This window comes from Protopterus annectens, chromosome 1.part0 (genome assembly GCF_019279795.1).
Source record: "Protopterus annectens isolate FY-2018-M chromosome 1.part0, PAN1.0, whole genome shotgun sequence".
NCBI classification, from domain to species: Eukaryota; Metazoa; Chordata; order Ceratodontiformes; family Protopteridae; genus Protopterus; species Protopterus annectens.
Window position 1 is genome coordinate 351,175,582 of NC_056725.1, and position 20,253 is coordinate 351,195,834.

Sequence of the window (20,253 nt, forward strand, 5' to 3'; positions counted from 1 at the left end):
ACCTAGTGATCGGCTTCAATAATTCGTCTGACTTTTTGAAATTTACTTGGACAATAGACATACAGAAGATATCCTATTTGGAAGTGGAACTTTATAAAGACAGAAGTCTAGGTCAGTTTGGAGCCAGAATCCATCGGAAATCAACTTTCTCTAATTCTTATCTACATTATGATAGTGACCATCCGCTTCACCAGAAAAAGGCTATAGTCAAAGGACAACTTCTAAGAGCAGCTAGGATGGTGTCAAGCGATAGTGAATTTTTGGAAGAGTGTGGTTTCACAGCCAATTTATTTCTGGATCGAGGTTATCCAGAAGCCTTGATTGATGAGTTGTGTTTTGAAGTTAAGACCAAGAGAGCTAATGGCTATTTTTCTTCTATCTTGAGTCATGTTGTTCCTGAATTGAGTCATTCACCATCACCTGTATGCCCTGATTTTCAGGGAAACATGTCCAGGTCCAATTTTATTTTAACTTTTAATACAGATGTCAATGACAAAGTTACTATAATTAAGAGGAACTGGCGATTACTATCCCCTGAGTTACTTGGAGGTCCAATTTTTGATAAAGCCCCATTGATAACATATAGAAGGGGCCCTAACATCAAAAATATTCTGGAATCTACGCAAAATTTAGTAACACCAAGATCAGGGATGTATAAATGTAATATGTGCAAGTATTGCAGATTTGTCCAGGCAGGTACAGCCTTTACAGTTAAGAACAGGAAATTCCTCATCAGGGGACGTTTCACTTGTTCCAGTACCCAAGTGGTATACCTTGCTCAATGTTCATCATGCCCCATTACATTGGCAAGACTGAGAGGAAACTCCAGGAAAGAATGTACGAGCATTTGTATGCCATAAGAAGAATGAAAATGGACAATGCTTTGGCTATGCACATTCAGAACAACCCAAACCATGAGTTTACATTTATGGTTATAGATCAACTGTATAATACCAATTCTTATGGACCTGAGACATATAGATTAGAATGTAAAGAGCTTCTTTGGCAATTAAGATTGGAAGCATATTGCCCCCCTGGTCTTAACAGCTCATTATCCATTAGTTGTTTTTTAAAACTTAAAAGTTTGAAGAGGTGACGAGCTGTTTATCCTCACAATTTTTTAAAATGAGAGTCAAAAAATGAAAAATGAGAGTCGACAAATTAATGGTTTCATAACTCTTTATTAGTTGACAGTGGTGGAGGGTTAATAATTATCAGTTATTGTTATGATTATACATCATGATAATTATTTTACAATATATATTATTGATTCATATTTTATTATTTAATAATTTTAGGTATAGATACGCTAATTTTTAGACCTGTTTTATTTAATGACAGTATTAAACCTATACTGAGTAGCCTAAATTTATGTTCTATTATATGTTACATGTCATATTTTATATTTCTATATTATTATTTTTATTATTTAGTGAGATATGATTAATATTATATTATTTTTCTTGGGTAGCTGTTCTAGTTACTTAGATGCTTAGGACAGTATGCATTAATTTCATTATATTTATTATATTCATTATATTAGTTATTTTACTTGAAAGCAGGCAAGATACAATGTATGCATAGGTAATTTTTGATTAGGAAGCATAGCTCTTCCATTATTAGTATTTATGCTGTAGGTTGAACATCATTAGTTTTATGTTATTTTATATATTTTACATATTTATCTACTTTATACAGTTTAATAATCAAAATATTGGGCTTTTTTCTTTCAGTTTCAAAACCTGCTATTATTACAGCCTCGGTGTATGAATTTTTTATTATGTTAATAGAGAATTGCAAATGCACCTTAGTTAGCTGTGATCTGTACCTTTAAGGAGCTGAAGGGAGAGCAAGGGGCGTGGTTAAGTGTTTCAATGCTGGTATTTAAACTCACTTGTAATGGTGTGAATATTTTGCTTGTCTGAAGAAGTTAGTGCAAGGTACTAACGAAAAGCTTTTACAGTGGCTTAATAAAAAAGGTGGATATAATGTTAAGAGTTTCTTGCCTATGCAGAATGAATAACTGACCAACTTCTACATCAGGAATATGCCTGCTTTTGAAGGGAAATTAACAGGTAGTTAATAGTAAACTCAATTAGTTTGCTTTAATTGTAGCATGTCTCATTACTATTTCCACTGATAAGTTGTGGCACCTCAGCCTCCAACTTCAATGAACCAAAAATAAGCATTCAAAGAGAGCTGAAATATAGCTCAATTTGACATACTGTTCACCTAAAGGTATGAATTTTAGCCCTCTCTTTAATGCACTGCTTTGAACTAATTATTTGTAACTTTCAGCTTTAACTTTTGTTTGATATGATGGTGTTTAATTATATGAAATGGGTGAATTTTAAATATTTGATTTTGATTCCTTGAAGTTTGGTAAGCAAAGGCATCAATACTTAGTGACTCACAGTTCTTTGATGCTCACAGACTCAACAAATGGGTGTTGATAAAAGGATAAAACACCAAAATTCTGGCATTAGAACCAGAGACTTAAGGAATCTGCCTCTGTGGCTGCTGTGCATTAGGAAAGCTAAATGCCCAGCTGCAGTGACCTTCACCAAAAACTGCTGCCTTCGATACAGACTTTCTTCAATCTGTTATCATTGACAAAAGAGATGTCATTAAATCATTTGATCAGTTTTACAATCTAGTAAATGATAAGACTATAGCATAGCATAGGTTAAAAACAGCTATTGTGGGGCTTTTCCACTGAGTACCTTATGGTAAATCCAGTCCCTCCAAGGTACCTGAATTTTATGATCAGTGCTGTCATTTCTTTCTTGCTTTCATGCTGGCCTGTACACTGCCCTTCAAGCTGATATAGTTTACACTTATCATTTTGGCAGTTATCATATCTCTCAGGTTTCAGAATGTATGAAGCAGTTCTCTACTGGGAAGAGGACTATGAGGAGTAAGTGCCTTTGAAACTTGCTTATCCCAGTTTGTCTGTTTCTCTTTATCTTTTGGAAATGCATTACAAAGGCAAGCAACAGCTCCATACCTTGACTGAACACCATTAATACTATTTGTACCTTATGAAGAAAGGGTCTGCACATGTTGGGTCACTCCATCTCATTTCTTTTTCCTCGAAGGGAAACTAGAACAAAATGAAAACTATCTCTGGATTTTTAAGTCGATCGGCCTAATCTTCCATGAATGACTTGGCAAGATTCCCCAGGGGTGCACTTGCAGTAGGGGCAGCAAGATGATGTCAGTTACTCACAGAAATGATGCAGCCCCTCTGGTAGTTCTGTACCACCTTGAAAGCAGATGCATCCCAACAAGTCCTTCATTTCCCTCAACAATTAGTGGATGGATACATGCTTACATGTCCCTAAGATTTCTGCTTCCTTTCCTCAGGGATAGGCAGGTTGGCAGAAACCTTATTATCCTGCCCCTAATCATTCTTTCAATTCCCAAGTCCTGAACCTGGATTATTGGCTGTAGAACTAGACATCATATCCCTTTTCCAGTGGGTCAGGTTATTGTCTGATACCCACTTTGTTTTCTTCCATCAGGATACATACCTTCCTGCCAATTTTCTGTGCAGAAGACTAAAGCCCCAATTGTTCCACAGATAACCTATGATCGAATGAGGTGGGACTGAGCAGTCCATCTGAGGGAATGGAGACAGACCCATCTATTGTACTACTGACACTTAGCAGAGGTCAGGCTGTACAGTAATACAGCACAACATACTAAGGATAACCACCCACCAATCAGTCAGTTTGTTCATGTCCTGTAAATGGCCATTACCTGTGAAGGTAAACGTGTGTTAGTGGGGCCAAAGTTGGAGATCGCTTGCACATGTTTTTACAGGAAAAATGAGGAAATCGGGAAAACAGAAAATACTGATGCATGTGTGAATGCAAGTGCATCCTGATGAATACAATCAGTGAGGAAAAAAGCTGATAGTTGGAAGATGTAGGTAGAGAAAAGCCCAAGGAGAGACAAAAAAGCCATGTTTCTCCTTTTTTAGAGCTGGAAAAGGACATCTACCTACAAGAAAATCTGCCTCTGGTGCCTCTTTTGGTCTTTGATAAACGGTTGTGCTATTACACAACTATTAGTTTATATACTTAAGAATCACAGCTAAATCTGCATTCATATTATCTGTTTTGAAGTCTATTTTATGGCCTCCTTGCCTGATCATTTCTTTGTTTCAGTTAATTTGCCTGCACAGAGATTTGTTTGTAAAATGCCTATCTTCATAATTACTAGCAATGTGTCCATTACAGTGCATTCATTGTTTATGGATACTGACAGTGTATTTTTGGCGCCCACCATAGCTTTTCACATTAAGCCCTTCAGTAAGAACTAGCTCTCTCAGTTACCAAATTATTAATGTAAATTAAAAAAAAAAAAAAAATATATATATATATATATATATATATATATATATATATATATATATATATGACAAAAAGTGGTTAATTCCTCCATTATAGTGTTTCTTGGATTTTTGACCACAGAGCCATTTTGTTCCTCATTATGTACTGCCTGTTATTACTGCCTATTATTAATGTAGTTAAGGAGTTCAGGCCCCCTTCCTGGAAGGCCCTAATACCGTAAGTAAGTGCAGGTATTAAAAAGAGATATACAGAATAGGTGGTGTAGATCTGAATGAACTAAGTAACTACTTGCCCTTACCAAAGAAAACCAAGAACATTCTTATTTAGAAACACATTGTAGAAACAGTTATAAAAGTATTCAATGCACACATGTTATGGCAGTTTCTCAAGAAATTACATATTGTTTTGCTGGCACTATGTCACAATTAACATACAGTGTCATATAGAATGTTCATTGTTATAAGATTCTTTAACGTTTCTAGTCCGGGTTCATAGAACTGTTGTTTCCGTAGATAATAGTGAGTTATATTGTACTTCTGTGATGTTTGGTCAATGATGTTGATCTCTCTTTATTTTAGCTTAGTGTGTTGACTCCTATAAAATGATGCAACTTCCTGTGAAGCCTGTTTTCCTCGTGCTTGGAATACTTCAGGATAAATCAAAACCAACTACTTATACTTTGTGGGAATGTAGGACTGCCATCTGGAAGGCTGCAATGAAGGCCAGACCAAGAGATACCAGATGTCTTATACAGATACTAATCAGGTTAGTAATGGGTAATCATGTATGGCTTGCTTAGCACTCAAAGATCTTTTTAATTTGAAACAACTGCCTTAGGTAATACCTAACCACCTTATTTATCATGTAGTTTGGTCATGTTTCTAAAGCTTAATTTGGTGCAAGACACAGAGACATTGTTGCAGTAGTTTCTTTTCACACAAGTGTAGTACAGACATTTTCCTGAGATAGTTTATTTTAATTGGTGTACATTTGTATTATACTGTCTGTATATCCTTTAGTTACAGTGCTCTTTATTATACTTTGTTGGGGGAGCTGCCATTGTGACTATTTATGCTACTGTAAAGTTTCACAAACATGTTTACCTAAACTGTTCAAAGTCTTTCAAGAATATTAGTTATACAAAAAGAAAAAAAAATGTACAGCAACTAAAACTTTAAGCCTGAGGATGCAATGATGGTGCTCTGAAAATAAGAACATGAACTGTATAAATGAAAATTAGGCAGAGAATGAGGGCAGTATTTATTTTAGTGTCACAAAATAGGACTAAAAATATTCAGATAAAAGCAAGAGAGGAAGCTTTGGAAGAGATACTGATGGAGCTGAGATGGTGACACAGAAGCATTTTTTTCTAAGGCTATGAAGAAAGAAAACATGAATATTGCAGTTCAGAGAGGGTTCCCTGATAAGTGTGTGAGTGTAGAGGGTAAGTATACGTACATTCTAAGACAAACAGAGTCCCAAGTAAGAAAGAAAAGATACAAGTGGTAAACATGTTTGGGAGCTCTAAAGGAATAAAAATGATAACAATAAAAAATATTGGAGAATTTAGGGAGAGAAGACTTCATGTTGTGATATTCAGGGGGAAGGCAGTAAAGGCTGAACTAGGTCAGGATTTCTAAAGTGAAGTCAGATCATAAAGCAGAAGATTGTACAAACAGTTGTCTTTGAGGTGGCATCATGACCAGATCGAGAAACTAAAATGTAGTGGCAAAAGAAGAGTAAAGGATAAGAACATATGAAATGTGGAAGGCGGGAAAGTGGTACTCCGTGGGGAATAAGATCGGAATTTCCTCTTACCAGGCTCATTGGGAACAATCAGTAATGATTATGCTCCCAACAACATCAGTTGTCTGCAAGACAAAAAAGAAGGGAAAATGCCAGGCAGATGAATAGAGAACAGATGGAGAGGTAATTAACTGTGAAAAAGACAGAACAAGCAAACTGGTAGTTTGTGATTAAGCATTTCAAACATACTTGTGTAAACCAAAAAAAAAAAAACAGCAATTTGTTTAACAATACATTGTTGTTACTGGACTGGAGAGTTTCTGTTTTATTTCAGATTCAGAACAGAAAACAAACAGAAATTGCTGCATATAACTTGTGATGCAATGAATAGATGTCACTTGACATATTTGAAATGGGAGGGTCAAGATATACTAACAAATAGACAACCAGTCATGTTATAATGCTTAAGTATTACACTGTTGTAATCATAATTGCAGCTAGTCAGGAATATATAGAACTGTCTAGCTGTCCCAGGGACTGGGTACACCTACCACCATGTATAGTTTATATCAGGTAATGTAGCACTCTTTCCATGAAAGAAGGAATACAACTTTCTAGTGATACATCAGTTACAAGTGTCGGCCAAGATCCATGCAAGATCTCTGCATGTGCTAGGTCTAAGATGACTCCCAGCACTCCATGACAATGAACCAAACAAGGTTAAATATGTCTGACTCCTATTCAGTATGACAAAAGATGTTAAAACAATTAAGTTATGAGAAGTGGGAAGCAGCATGAATGTCATAAATCATAGTTAGTTTCTGGAGATAAATTACTCATTTATCATGATAATCGGGGGAATTTCTAATCCTTATTATGCAGCTAAGTGTTGTCCTACCACAGGAATCAGTGAGCCTGCAGTAAGTGTATGTTGTGTCAATGCCTGTTACATAAAATCTTGTAGAGTTGTTTAGGGGAAGTGGAAACAATACAACTGTCAGCACTACCTAATCTGTGTTAATGTACCAAAGCTACTTGATCTTTATAGGTTCATAGGTAGGTACTAGGCTATGCCCTGGGGCTTATATGAGCCTAGCCAAAAAGGTTCCCTGGCTTTTGCCACCCAAGAAAAGTATTTTCCTATGCCCTTGTCAAGCAGTGCCACAGAAGTTATCCCTGAGGTGAATTTTCTATTTCCCATCCAGTCATCAAAATTTTTCTAAGAGGGCCATTGAGGAGTTTTGCTCGACATGAGTGGGTAGTTTGTTCCAGAGTATGGGAAGTCTCTGGGACAGGAATTTATCCCTCCAGCATGTTCTGTTTATTGTGGTGATAAGGTTTAGGTCCCTGGAGCGTGTGGTTCAGAGAGACTGGGATTTCTTTAAGTGCAGCATGTCCAACAGCTCTGGGTTTGACATAGCTTTGTATGTTAGGCAGAGGACGCCTCTGAGTAGGCGATATGCGATGGAGTAGAGCTGGAGGTTTTTTGAGATGGTCTGCGTATGACATCTGTTTGAGGTTGGTAATCCTCTTAGTGTGGTATTTATGTGGCCTTTCCAATTGTTGTAAGTGTCTTGTGAGATACATGCCAAATGGGGCATTGTACTCTAGAGAGGAACAATGACCTCCTTTTTTCTAGAGGAGAGCCCTTTTGTGATGAGGTGTGCCATGTAGAAGGATTTCCTGATTACTGTGGCGATGTGCTTATCAAAGGAGAGACTACTGTCCACCTGTGTCCTGATGTCTCATCACACTTTCAGTGTTTAGTGAGCTACCGCCTATGTGGTAGTTCATGGGTACCGAGTTTTTCCCAAAGGAGATGACAATGCATTTCTTGGCATTGTGCCTGAGGCCATGACTTTGACACCAAGCATCTGTCTCTGTGAGGCCCTTTTGTAGAATGCCTACATTTATTAGGTGATTCTGTTATGGTTCCCAGTTTGCAGTCATCTGCGAACTTTGTTAGGCAAAGACCTTCTGTGTTGGCCTGCACTTCAGAGAAGTAGATGCCGAACAGGAGAGGATCCAGAACCGAACCCTGTGGTACTCCACTCGTCACTGGTCTGAAGTCGGACTTGGAGTTGGCTACTTTTACTGTGTGGGTTCTGTCATTGAGCCAGCTGGTCACCCATCTTGTGATATTTAATTATATACAGTTCAATAATCAGCGTATAAAAGAGGCAGGTACAGATTAATTTGAAGATTACTATTATACTACTAAGAAAAATTAGGTATAATATGAAGGCAGGTCTACTGCCAATATCCGTACATACTGAAAGTTAAGCCTATCGTCCTCATACCATAAAGAGTCCCAAAGTCATGGATACTAAGCCATAAAGTGGACATCTACCCATTGTAAGACATGAATATGTACCTCTTACCAGGCTGAGCAAGGAAAGAGTGATGGTTAGTTGTTTTCCTATTTTCAAGATCCATCAGATCATGCACACACTCCTTGAACAAGTACTACTTTGACTCTATCACAATACATGTGGGTGTCAATGACTTCAGATGTTCCTTCCTAGACTTATATGAAGGGAAACATTATGGAGCTTCCAAACTATATACTCCAGACTGGCAGCATTTAGCAGCACTCTACCATCTCCAAGGATGATACCACATACACATGATCTCAAAGAATGATGCCACATACTGATGCCAGATACAGATTTCCTGTATCCAGGACTGTTTGTAAGCTTCTGAGCCCCCCCCCCCAAGCCTTTCTGTGTTGAGGAAAGCCTTCTAGTTTTATCAGTGGGAGTGGTAAGCATTAGGTAGCCTTCCTACCAGGAGAGGAGTGTCTTCTGGCCCAGAAATTGTAGTTTATTGGCTGTTTGGGTAGTTTTTTCCATTGCTTTCAACTTTCTTGTTTAAAAGCCGCATTTGCGCTTATTTCCTGCCTTTCCTGTAACTAGTCTAGTCCAGATACAGATTTGCTGTATCCAGGACTGTTTGTAAGCTTCTGAACCCCCAAGCCTTTCTGTATTGAGGGAAGCCTTCTAGCTTATCAGTGGGAGGAGTAAGCACCAGGTAGCCTGTCTACCACAAGAGGAGTGGTTTCTGGTCCAGAGATTGTAGTTTATTGGCCGTTTGGGCAGTTTTTTCCATCTCTTTCAACTTTCTGGTTTAAAACCGCATCTGCACTTGTTTCCCGCCTTTCCTGTAGCTAATCTAGCCCTGATACAGATTTGCTGTATCCAGGACTGTTTGTAAGCTTCTGAGCAGTGCCAAAGTCTGCTGTTCATTTTTTCCCTTAGATCTGCTAGTTCTGTCATCTCCTGCACTTTTACTAGCTTATTACTCTAACACTTTACCTTATTTCTTGTAGCAATTATTGTAGCACACAAAAGTAATACTAGCACTAAATGTTGTACAAGGAAATAGCTCCAGTACTTATTAATGCCCACACCTCCAGGCATGTCTAAAGGTCAGTTCCCTGTGCTTTCTCCAACCAACCTGGTGAACTTGGGCATCCTGAGGCAACGTAGCAGCTGTCTCATGTACACTGGCAACCCTCTCCTCTTACCTCCCAACACTCAGGCTTGCAAGAGATACACTTGTATATCCAAATTGGAAGCCACACACTCTCCAGCCAAAACCAGAATAGCTGGTCAAGAGGAGAAGGTCAACACTTGCACCACACCACATGGAACACACACTGGCACTGCCTTCACATAAAAACACAAACCACACACCCACCTCCATGGAGGCTCTCAATAAAAATCTACCCAAACAGCAGAGACCTCCAAGGCAGAAATGCACTTGACCACCACAACACATTAATCATGAGACACAACTCTCCTAAAGAGTGTGCCACTCAACCAAAGCCCCTAAAGCAAAATAGCATGCCCAACACACTAGTTATAGGTGACTTGATAGTGAGGCATACTGATGTCCCACTCACTAGGTTGAATAAGGAGAAAGTAACAGTCAGCTGCCTGTCAGGTGCCAGGATCCACCACATAATGCAGGCACTCAGGTCCCTCAACAACAGGTACAAATATGGCTCTGTCATTGTACATGTGGGTGTGAATGACCGGAGATGTACCGCCCTGGACTACATGAAGAGCATGGAGGAGCTCTTGGATTATGTAGCCCAGGCGGGTATGACCCTAGCCCTGAGCAGCATCCTACCATCACCCAGAATGATAACACAGTACAAGCAGAAAATGACTGATTTCAACAATTGGCTAAGTTTCTGGTATCATTCTAAGGGGATCCAGTATCTGTCTGTCTAGGATGACATGACTGAGTGACCTCAATGCTTTGCCAGAGATGGCCTGCATGCATCACCCCTGGGCTTCCGGATACTGGCCAAGGCTCTTGCCACCCCTGTAGTGCCTTTTTTAGGCAGTGTTCCAAAGACCAAATTACCACCATAACAGCTACAAATAAATGCAATTTGAGGGTCATGCTACTCAACGCTAGAAGTCTAAATTTCAAAATGCACTCGGTCAAAGCACTCCTTAAAATGGAGCAGAAAGCACCCCTGCACTACCAGGCTATAACTCATTCCACATCTTTTGGCCCCAGAACTTGAACTGAAGCTCCAAAGGCAGCAGTGTTTCCATGTTCATAAAGGATGCGCACACCTCCAGACTGGTAGCCCAACATAATGCATCTGAGATACTTCAGGTGCAGCAAACATTGGGTAAGACAGTGATTCAGGTCATAGCCTGCTATAGGTCCCCAACCATGTCCCAAGACTCACACTCCATGTTCCTAAGCATCCTGGAGAATATTAGGGTCCAACCTAACACCCTCATACTGGGCGACTTCAACTACCCCTCCATTAACTGGGAAGCTACTCATGTGCCATTACACTTGCCCAACGTTTCCTGGAATTCATCAGTTCCAATGCCCTGGACCAGCTCGTTCATACCCCCACTAGAGGTAGCAATATCCTTCACCTGGTCATTACCAACATGGGTGACTGCCGCTCTACACCAATAGTCCACTCCTACCTGGTTAGATCTGACCACAAACTAATCACCTTGGATATCCACATCCATCCACCCCCCACCCCCCCCCCCCGCAAAGCAAATCACCATGAAAAACTTCTCCAAAGCTAACTTTGGACTCCTAAAAACAGAGGTGGCTAACTTCATGGCACCCATGCAAATGCAGAATAGTTGCATGACCACCGAATCATACACCAATGCACTGTACAAACACATACACAATTGCCTGGATCTCACCATACCCAATAGAACCAAGATGCTCTCCTCCAATAAAAAGAAACCAATCTGGTGATCCCATGTCATAAAAAAACTCTAAAACAGAAGGTGGAAACTGATGCAGAATAAGGTGAAGTCCCAAGACTGGAAAAACTCCCTTATCAGCCACAACAAAAAGTTGAGATCTCTCATCAAATCCTCCAAACCTAGCTATGAAAACAGAATTGTAGCAGATAGTAAAGACAACCACAAGGCATTCTATAGTTATATCTCCACGGCAATACCCAGATTTGCTCTGAGCTACTGCACAATGGTAGCTCCTATACCGAGCCAACAGATATTGCCAATGTACTGGCTGACAGATTCAGTGCCAACTTAACCCCACCCCACCACAGGACCAATCACAATACCAGTAGATTGCCAGACACCCAGTATTACTGCTGCACAGATTAAAACAGCACTGTCCAAGGCCAAGAATACAGCTTCTATGGGACCTGACAATATCCCTGGCTGTGCTGTATATGAACTACAGAGTGAACTGGCACCTCACGTGTGTGCCCTGTTCAATCACAGCCTTACCTCAGGCTTTGTCCCTACCGAATGCTGCACTGCTACAGTCATCCCTGTCCACAAAGGAGGAGCAAATACAGACCCTGGGAACTATCACCCCATTAGCCTGATGAGTCTGATATGCAAAGCTATGGAACGCATCATCATGGACCTAATAAACAAGGATATAGGGAATCTCCAAACTGTGGATCCTACACAGTTTGGTTTTATGAAGGGTAGAGCATGCCTGCTTAACTTGGCTGAGTTCTTTGAGTTCGTCACCAGAGCTGTGGATGAAGGCAAGGTGGTTCATGCAGCCTACCTTGATCTGGCCAAGGCCTTTGATGCCATTCCCCACTCAGCAATCATAGAAAAATTCACTAAGCTAGTCATCAACCCCTATATCACTAGGTGGGTTGCAAACTGGCTCACAGATAGAACCCACAGTGTGAAAGTAGCTGACTCCAAGTCAGACTGCCGACCAGTAACGAGTGGAGTCCCACAGGGTTCGGTCCTGGGTCTGTCCTGTTTGGTATCTACTTCTCTGAAGTCCAGGCCAACATGAAGGGTCTCTGGCTGACAAAGTTTGCAGATGATTGCAAGCTGGGAGCTATTATTAACTCCACAAGCGATGTTGGCATCCTACAGAAAGGCCTCACTGAGACCAACAACTGGTGACAGAAACATGGCCTTAAGCTCAATGCCAAAAAAATGTGTCATCATCCCCTTTGGGGAAAAACCCAGTTCCCATGAATTACCACATCGATGGTAGTCCACTGAACACAGAAGATGTTATAAGAGATCTGGGAACACATGTTGACAGCAACCTGTCTTTTGACCACCACATTGCCACTGTGGTCAGAAAGTCCTTCTATGTGGCACATCTCATTACTAATGGTTTTGCATCCAGGAAGAAAGAGATAATTGTCTCCCTGTACTCTTCCCTCATTAGACCAATCATCGAGTACAGTGCCCCATTTGGCATGCACCTCACTAGACACCTGCAACAACTGGAGAGAAGGCCGCAAAAGTACCTCACAAAGATGATCCTAGGCCTTAAACACTTGTCCTATATCGACAGACTCAAAAAACTCCAACTATTCTCTGTCTCATATCACTTACTTAGAGATGATCTCTGCTTGACTTACAAAGCCATGTCTAACCCAGCTCTGTTAGAAATGCTACATCTAAAGAAATCCCAATCCCTCTGCACCACACACTCCAGAGACCTCAACCTCATTACCACAATCAACAGAACATGCTGGAGGAACAGGTTCATAACCCAGAGACTGCCCATGCTATGGAATAGACTTCCCATACATGTCAAGCAGAGTACCTCACTGGCCCTGTTCAAGAGAAATCTTGATGAGTGGATGGGAAATAGAAAATTCACCCAAGGATCACTCCATTGGCTCTTCTCAACAGAGGCACTGAGAACTAAAGTAGGTTGGCATGATGCCAGGGTAATCTTATGGGCTAGGCTTGTAAAGGCTCCAGGGCCATTAGCCTAGTACACACCTATGAAGAATATGAGCAAAAATAACTGACCTCAATAATTGGCTTAGTTTTTGGTGTTATTCAAAACGGGTATAATATTTGTTAGCCTGGGAGAATATGATCAACAGACCATGCTGCTTTGCCCAGGATGGCCTACATATGACTCTAGGATTTTGATTATTGACAAAGCCATTGCCTACCCCCATAGTGCCTTTTTCAGGCAATGCCAACCCAATAAGCATGTCAACATATGATGAAAGTAAAGGAAAATATGAAGGGGTTACTTGATCAGTGGTAGGAAATTGAACAAGAAACTCCACTTCCAATAAGCCCTCCTCCTCTTTGAGTGCATATTCATCTGTATAGTGACTGAGACATAGTTGAAAACAGCGGATAGCACTCTCTGGCTGTGCCAGGCTACAATGCCTTCTAAGCAAGCTAATGCACGGGAAGGAAAAAAGTGGAGGTGTCTCAATCTTCATCCAGAAGAACCTCATATCAAGGCTACTAAAGAAGAATAATGCACTGGAGCTTCTTCATATCCAAATAACCATCAAAAGGTTCTGTACAATATAGCAGCAAGCTATGGAAATCCCGCTATGACCCGAGAAAGACATAACACCATTTACAGGAACTGGAATCACTCAGTACTAAACTCAATACTATTTTCCTAGGTGATCTAAACAATCTAACTGGAAGACTGAGGAACCCACACCACTGCTAGTGCACAAGCACACAGATTCCTGGACTTTGCCAATATACCTTGAACAATTAGTCCAAGTACTTAGTAAGGGAAATACCACCTTGGATCTTGTCCTTATTAATATGGAGGCATCTTGCACCATCCCTTGTGTAGCCTCATCATTTGTTAGGTCTGACCATAAAGCAGTCTCCTTCAAAATAAAACTGAAACTAAAGTCCTTATTACTATACTGTGTAACATATAGACTTTTTAGGGGAGACTTATGCCTGGCTTACAGAGCAATCTCAGACCCAAACCTAATGAACTTGCTGCATATCCATAAATCAAACGGGATGAGGACTACCCATTCCAGGGAACTAAATATGGCCTGCAACTTAAACAGGACATGCTGGAGGGACAGATTTATCTCTCAGCGACTGCTGCATCTTTGTAATAGGCTACCTATTCATGTGAAACAAAGCACCTCTATGACACTGTTCAAGAGGAACCTGGATGAGTGGATGCGACACCGTAAATTCTTACCAGGAATAGAGCCCACAACCCTCCTGGACATGGACAGCCATTACTAAATGCAATCTTAAGTATTAACTAACATTTCTATGGTATCACATTGGGATCAAATGGCTAGGCTTGAAATGACCTCTGGGTTGACAACCTAGTAATCTCTTATAATCCTATGATCCTATGAAACTAGAGACACCTTCCAGCCAAGGTACCTTTATAAAAAAATTCTGTAAGACAAACTATCTACTTCTACGTGCTACACTCGCAAGCTTCAAATCTCTTCTAAACCAAGTTAACTCCACTGAATACATGGAAACATACACCACCACACTATACTAGCATGTAAACAGCTGCAAAGATGCAGCTGTACCCTACAGGAACAAGTGCAGGGCAAACCTCCACAACAAATCTCCCCTGGTAGTACCATAATATTAAGAAGTTTTATAACAGAAGAAAGAAAATTTTGACCACAACTAAGGAGATTAATTCCCTGTGTGATAGAGCCCTCATTGATGAAATAAACAACTCAGAAGCTTAATAAAATCCACCAAACCAAATATGAAGCTAAAATAGTCACCCAAGCCAAACACAATCACAAGGTCTTTTTTAAATGTTCATAATCTGGGAAGAATGATGCAGCAGTACACTGAGTTGATTGTGAACACTGTTGCCTACACTGAGGCTGAAGATGTAGCTAACCTACTGGTTAATAAATGCATCTCAGACTTTACCCCGTCTCCTCTCTATCTATTCCACAATATATACCTGAAACGGACACATCTCTAATTGTCACATAATACCTATCCCTGAAAATACCATTAAAAGCTAAAAATACTGCATCAATAGGTCTTGATAGTATCTGTGGAAACATCTTAAACAGCATGAAGCATGATTTAGCTACCCCCCCTTCCCCCACAACACTGTTCATCCTCAACCTCCATACAGGTTTTGTACCAAGTGAATAGAGAACAGCTATGGTCATTCCTCAGCATAAGGGAGGAGAGTACTCAGACCCAAGGAATTACAGACCAAGTCTAACCAGCATCATATACAAAGTCATGGGAAGACTTATGATGGAACTTATCAATCTGGTCATAGGTAACCTCCAAACACTGGTCTAATATCAGTTTGGATTCATCAAGGGCTGGTCATGCTTACTCAGCCTTGTGTATTTCTTTGAAAAGGTCACCAAAACAATGAATAAAGGTAAAATGCCACATGCTCCACAGCACAAACTATTCATGTTTTTTGACACAATCACTCACTCAGGCAAAGAAAAAAGACTAAACAATCTGTGAATAACCCCCTACATCACTTGCTAGTTTTGCAAATGGCTCACAGATAGGATGAAGACGTTACCTCTACAAAGGTATCCATCAACAGTGGAGTCACCCAGGGTTAAGTGCTGGGACCTCTCCCTGTTTGGCATCTACCTCCTTGAAGTAAAAGTCAATACCAAAGGGCTCTGACTGAGTTTGCATATGACCACAAGCTAGTAGCACTTATTGAATCCCCAAATGACTAAGCCATCCTGCAGAAAAGTGGCCCAATCAAATAACTGTTGCCAGAATTATGGACTGAAACTAAAGGCCAAAAAATGAATTATCATATCCTTGGTGAAGTTATCTATAACTGGTAACTACCCTATTGACAGTGCACTCCCTGAAATCTGATCCAGTTGTTTGGGATTTGGGAACTTATGTGAGCAGCGACCTAATTTTTGATCAATGTGTATCCATTATCATAAGAAAGTCCTTCTATATTACACAGCTTATAAACTAAGGGATTGTGACTAGATCTAGAGATGTCATTGTCACCCTTTACTCAGCCATCATGAGGTCATTAATTGCATATTGTGCCTCCTTCTGCATGCATCTGCCCAGACACATGCAACAACTGGACACCCAAAGAGATACCTCACTAAAAGGATACAAGAGCTAAACAATATGTCCTACGTGGACCTCCTCAAAGCCTTGCCACTATAAATGGTATCCTACAGACTGCTAGGAGGTGACCTGTGCTTGGTATACAAGGCATCCTCTGTCCCATTCCTGATGGATCTATTGCACATAAGCAAGCATACCTCTAAACCTTTTAGTACAAGAATTCTAGACAAATCCTAAAATAATGGGGGAACAAAGGCCCAATAATAGGGACCGATTTTAAATATTACTCTTATAAATTTAGAAAGTTGCTAGAATAACATGATTTGTCCTAATATGTCTTTTCTGAAGGATATGAAGTCTAAAACATAAATGTATCTCATTATTTAGTATCTTCAATCCTCAGTGATTTGCCAGAAAACCACAAATTTTACAAGGAACAGACCAAAAATGTGAAGCAAAGATCTGGACAGTTGAGAGTCATGTTAATAAGTTCCCCAACCATGTAAAAAAGTTCATCCCTGTCCATATTCAAGTGCAACTTGAATCTATGGATGGGAAACAGAGGATTTATCCCAGGACTGCCCCCTGTGTTACTAATGGACAGAGTGAGCTCCCAAATGCTTTAACCCATGCATGGGTTCCCTCAAATTACAATTACTTATTATATGAGTGAATGTAAACCACTAACAAATCTTAGTAGAAATTACTGAAGGAAAGTTTTAAATGATAAGCTTATTAGAAATATTAATACTGATAAATTTACTGGAAATCAGACTGAGAAAATGCTGTTTCAAAAGCAGTGTTACATATACTTTAATAAATGCTTCTAAACCTGTGATGTTAACTTACTTAATATTTTCATCCTCAACCTACATGAATATAATACCAGTTAAAAACAAATGATACGTGCAATGAAGGGCTATGAAGAAAAAGTGCATCTAACTGTTAATAAAAGCTATTATGCTCCTGTGTTTTTTTTTAAGTTTAAATATAAATTTAATGGAGCAGTTTGTGTGCAGTAGTGGGTACCATTAAGCTCTGAGGCAAATTTTCCACTGTAGTTCATTATTTTCAAGTATATCTCTGTGACATCCAGTTAATATCCCAACAGATTGCCACCAATTAATGTTATGTCCAGATAATATCCCACTGAACTGCCACCAAATAATGTGGCATCTCCCACTATCCTGGGTCAGTAACTAAGGAGTTTCAGTCTTCACTATGGACTCCAAAGTGAGACTGTCACTAAAATAGGAGTAATATTTGGTCTATATCAGTTCATGAAATGCAGTTGCAGCAAACACCAGATAGTTGACCCTCATCCAGCGAAAATCGTTTCAGCGATTTGCTGAATTTACCAAGGGCAAGTTTGCCCTACAGCACAACTTTGCCCTTTTCTCTACTCTAGTGTGATCTCAGAGTTGGTACATATAGGCAGGGGGTGTGGGGGGTACACCCCCCACATTGGGGGGTTTGGGGGCAAAGCCCCCCACTTGAGTGGGTTCGATTTGCGTAGCTGTCAGTCCATTGAGCTGTAGGACAAGTATTTACTTTCCCTCGGTAAATTCAGCAATTTTCGCTGAATGAGGGTTGGCAGTCTGGTGTTCGCTGCTACTGCATTGCGACGAACTAATATAGACCCGTAATATTTCGCAATTTTCCCCTAATAGCATAACAAGAACACACTCTATAATCTGGGACTGGACTGTATACTTCTGTCCACCTCTAATGCAACTCCTTATACACACTCCAGAGCAATGTGTCCCAGTTTAAGACCTCTGATACACTCACACTTAAATAAATTAAATCTCACACATCCAAACACTTCTGGGAAAGCCTGACACAGATTTCCAGTTGTGTCCCTTCCCCAAAATAATATGGTAATGCTGCCACCAATCAAAGTGTCTTCATGTCCTTCTAAAGGGGTGTCCAATTATGAAAATTAAATATTAAAACAAACAGTAGCAAATGACCTAAGCAGCCAGGCTTTGAGAGTGACCAGGGAAGTTATAAAAGCAAGTATAAGCACTTTCAAATCATTAAAGAAAAACACTGATTGTTAAGCCACTATGTAGGTTAATAAAAAAACATTTAATATTGAGCAAAATGATTAAAAAAGTGAAACAGTAATTTCCAATAAACAGAACTCAATCACCAGGAAAACAAAATCAATACTGTACGATAGAGATCCAACATTTTGGAAAACCTAACTGATCTAACTGAATAGTTATAATTTTCTAACTAACTAAAGAACACTGTCCCTGATCTAAACTAAATTACTGCAAAAGAGCAAAGGCAGGCTTACAGTTCTTGGTGAGTCCTTTTTGGGTATCCACTGCACAGTTCATTTGTGATCAACTGACAACTGTAGGTGACAAGTGAATACATCAGACTCTTTTATAGACTACCTGTCAACTGTTCTAGTTTTAATTTTAATTTCATATTTTTGAATTCAAACAGCTGTTTTCTAAAAGTTCCTTCCTGTCTTTCAGCTTCTGACAGTAACACATAGCAACTGTCAACATTCTGATGACATCATCTGCTGATCAGCTGCGTCTGAGACAGTTTGCCTTTAGAATCTCTCTTCACAAACATGCACAGTTAAAAATGTAAAAGGACACTGTTCAAGTCTGTAAAACATTCTTTTCAAACGGATCATAAATCAACATGTAAGAACTTAGTTACAATATCATAGTTTATCATGCTGGCATGCAGTACACAGGACAATTTGAAATTATATACAAAACTTCAGCCAGGCATGCTAGCACAGATGACAGTGTCTAATTTCTTCACACCCCCCCCCCCCCCATGACTCAAGCATAGTTTTCAAGTGACACTTGAAAAACAACACTTGAGAAAAATGGGTCTGTCTGGGTATATCAACCCATTACCCCTTCTGGGCAATCCATATGCATTGGTATTATTAACCCTACTGCAACATTCTTCTTATTTTGAGGAAACTTGGCTGAGCACAGCCCCCAAGCCACAATTTGATGCATTTACTTACACAACAAACTCTTCACTATAATCTGGGCTGGCCAGCACATGGGGTCCTCCCAAAATCTCCTTAAATTTTTGGAATGCCTGTTCACAATCTGTGGTCCACTGTACCTCATCTGGTTTATTTTTCCTAGTTGGGGTCATAACGGGTGCAGCCATTGTACCAGAATTGGGCACAAATCTTCCACAATACCCCACTGTCTCTAGAAATGCTCTCTTTTAAGCAACAAGAACTGGCCATGCTTGAATAGCCTCTTCTTTGACAGGTTCTGGCCTAATCTTACCACTCCCCACTTTCTGCCCTAAGTAAGTGACCTCTACCATACCCACCTGACAATTACTGTGTTTAATGGTTAGTCCTGCCCTTTTAAACTGGTCTGCAAATGCCCATAGCATAGTAGTTAATGTAGAGTTTAACCCCTCCACAAGACTATTAGCCTGGGGATAGTAGGGATGGTCTCTAAATGTTTCACCCCACAAAAATTCCACAAATAAGTCAGTAGATCTGACATGGTGGCACCTTGGTCAGTCATTATCATCCTTGGAAGATCTACCCTGCTGAAAATTTCTAGCAAAGCACTTGCCACCTTTTCTACATCAATATCATCTGCAAAAGGAATATTAGGTACCACAGCTAGAAGTGGCAGACAGTAGGCACTACCAACTGCCATACTACCTCACCTTCCAGCCCTCCCTTAGGAGTCCACTTTCTATACAACAAACCGTCCTTCTCTACCCCAATATCACCTGCACAAGGAATATTAGGGACTATAAAAGTGGCAGATGGTAGTCTCTAGGTGCCACCAACTGCCATACTACTTTGCCTTCTAGCC

General features: G+C 40.0%; 1 long non-coding RNA gene across 2 annotated transcripts in view; it reads left to right on the plus strand.

Moving 5' to 3' along the window:
* The window catches only part of LOC122792262, a 637,836-nt gene that overhangs the window by 99,674 nt on the left and 517,909 nt on the right, over window positions 1-20,253 (plus strand). For both annotated transcript variants that reach the window (XR_006363300.1, XR_006363301.1), the window contains exon 2: window positions 4,937-5,123. This is a non-coding gene — a long non-coding RNA (uncharacterized LOC122792262). The remainder of the gene's footprint in view (window positions 1-4,936; window positions 5,124-20,253) is intronic.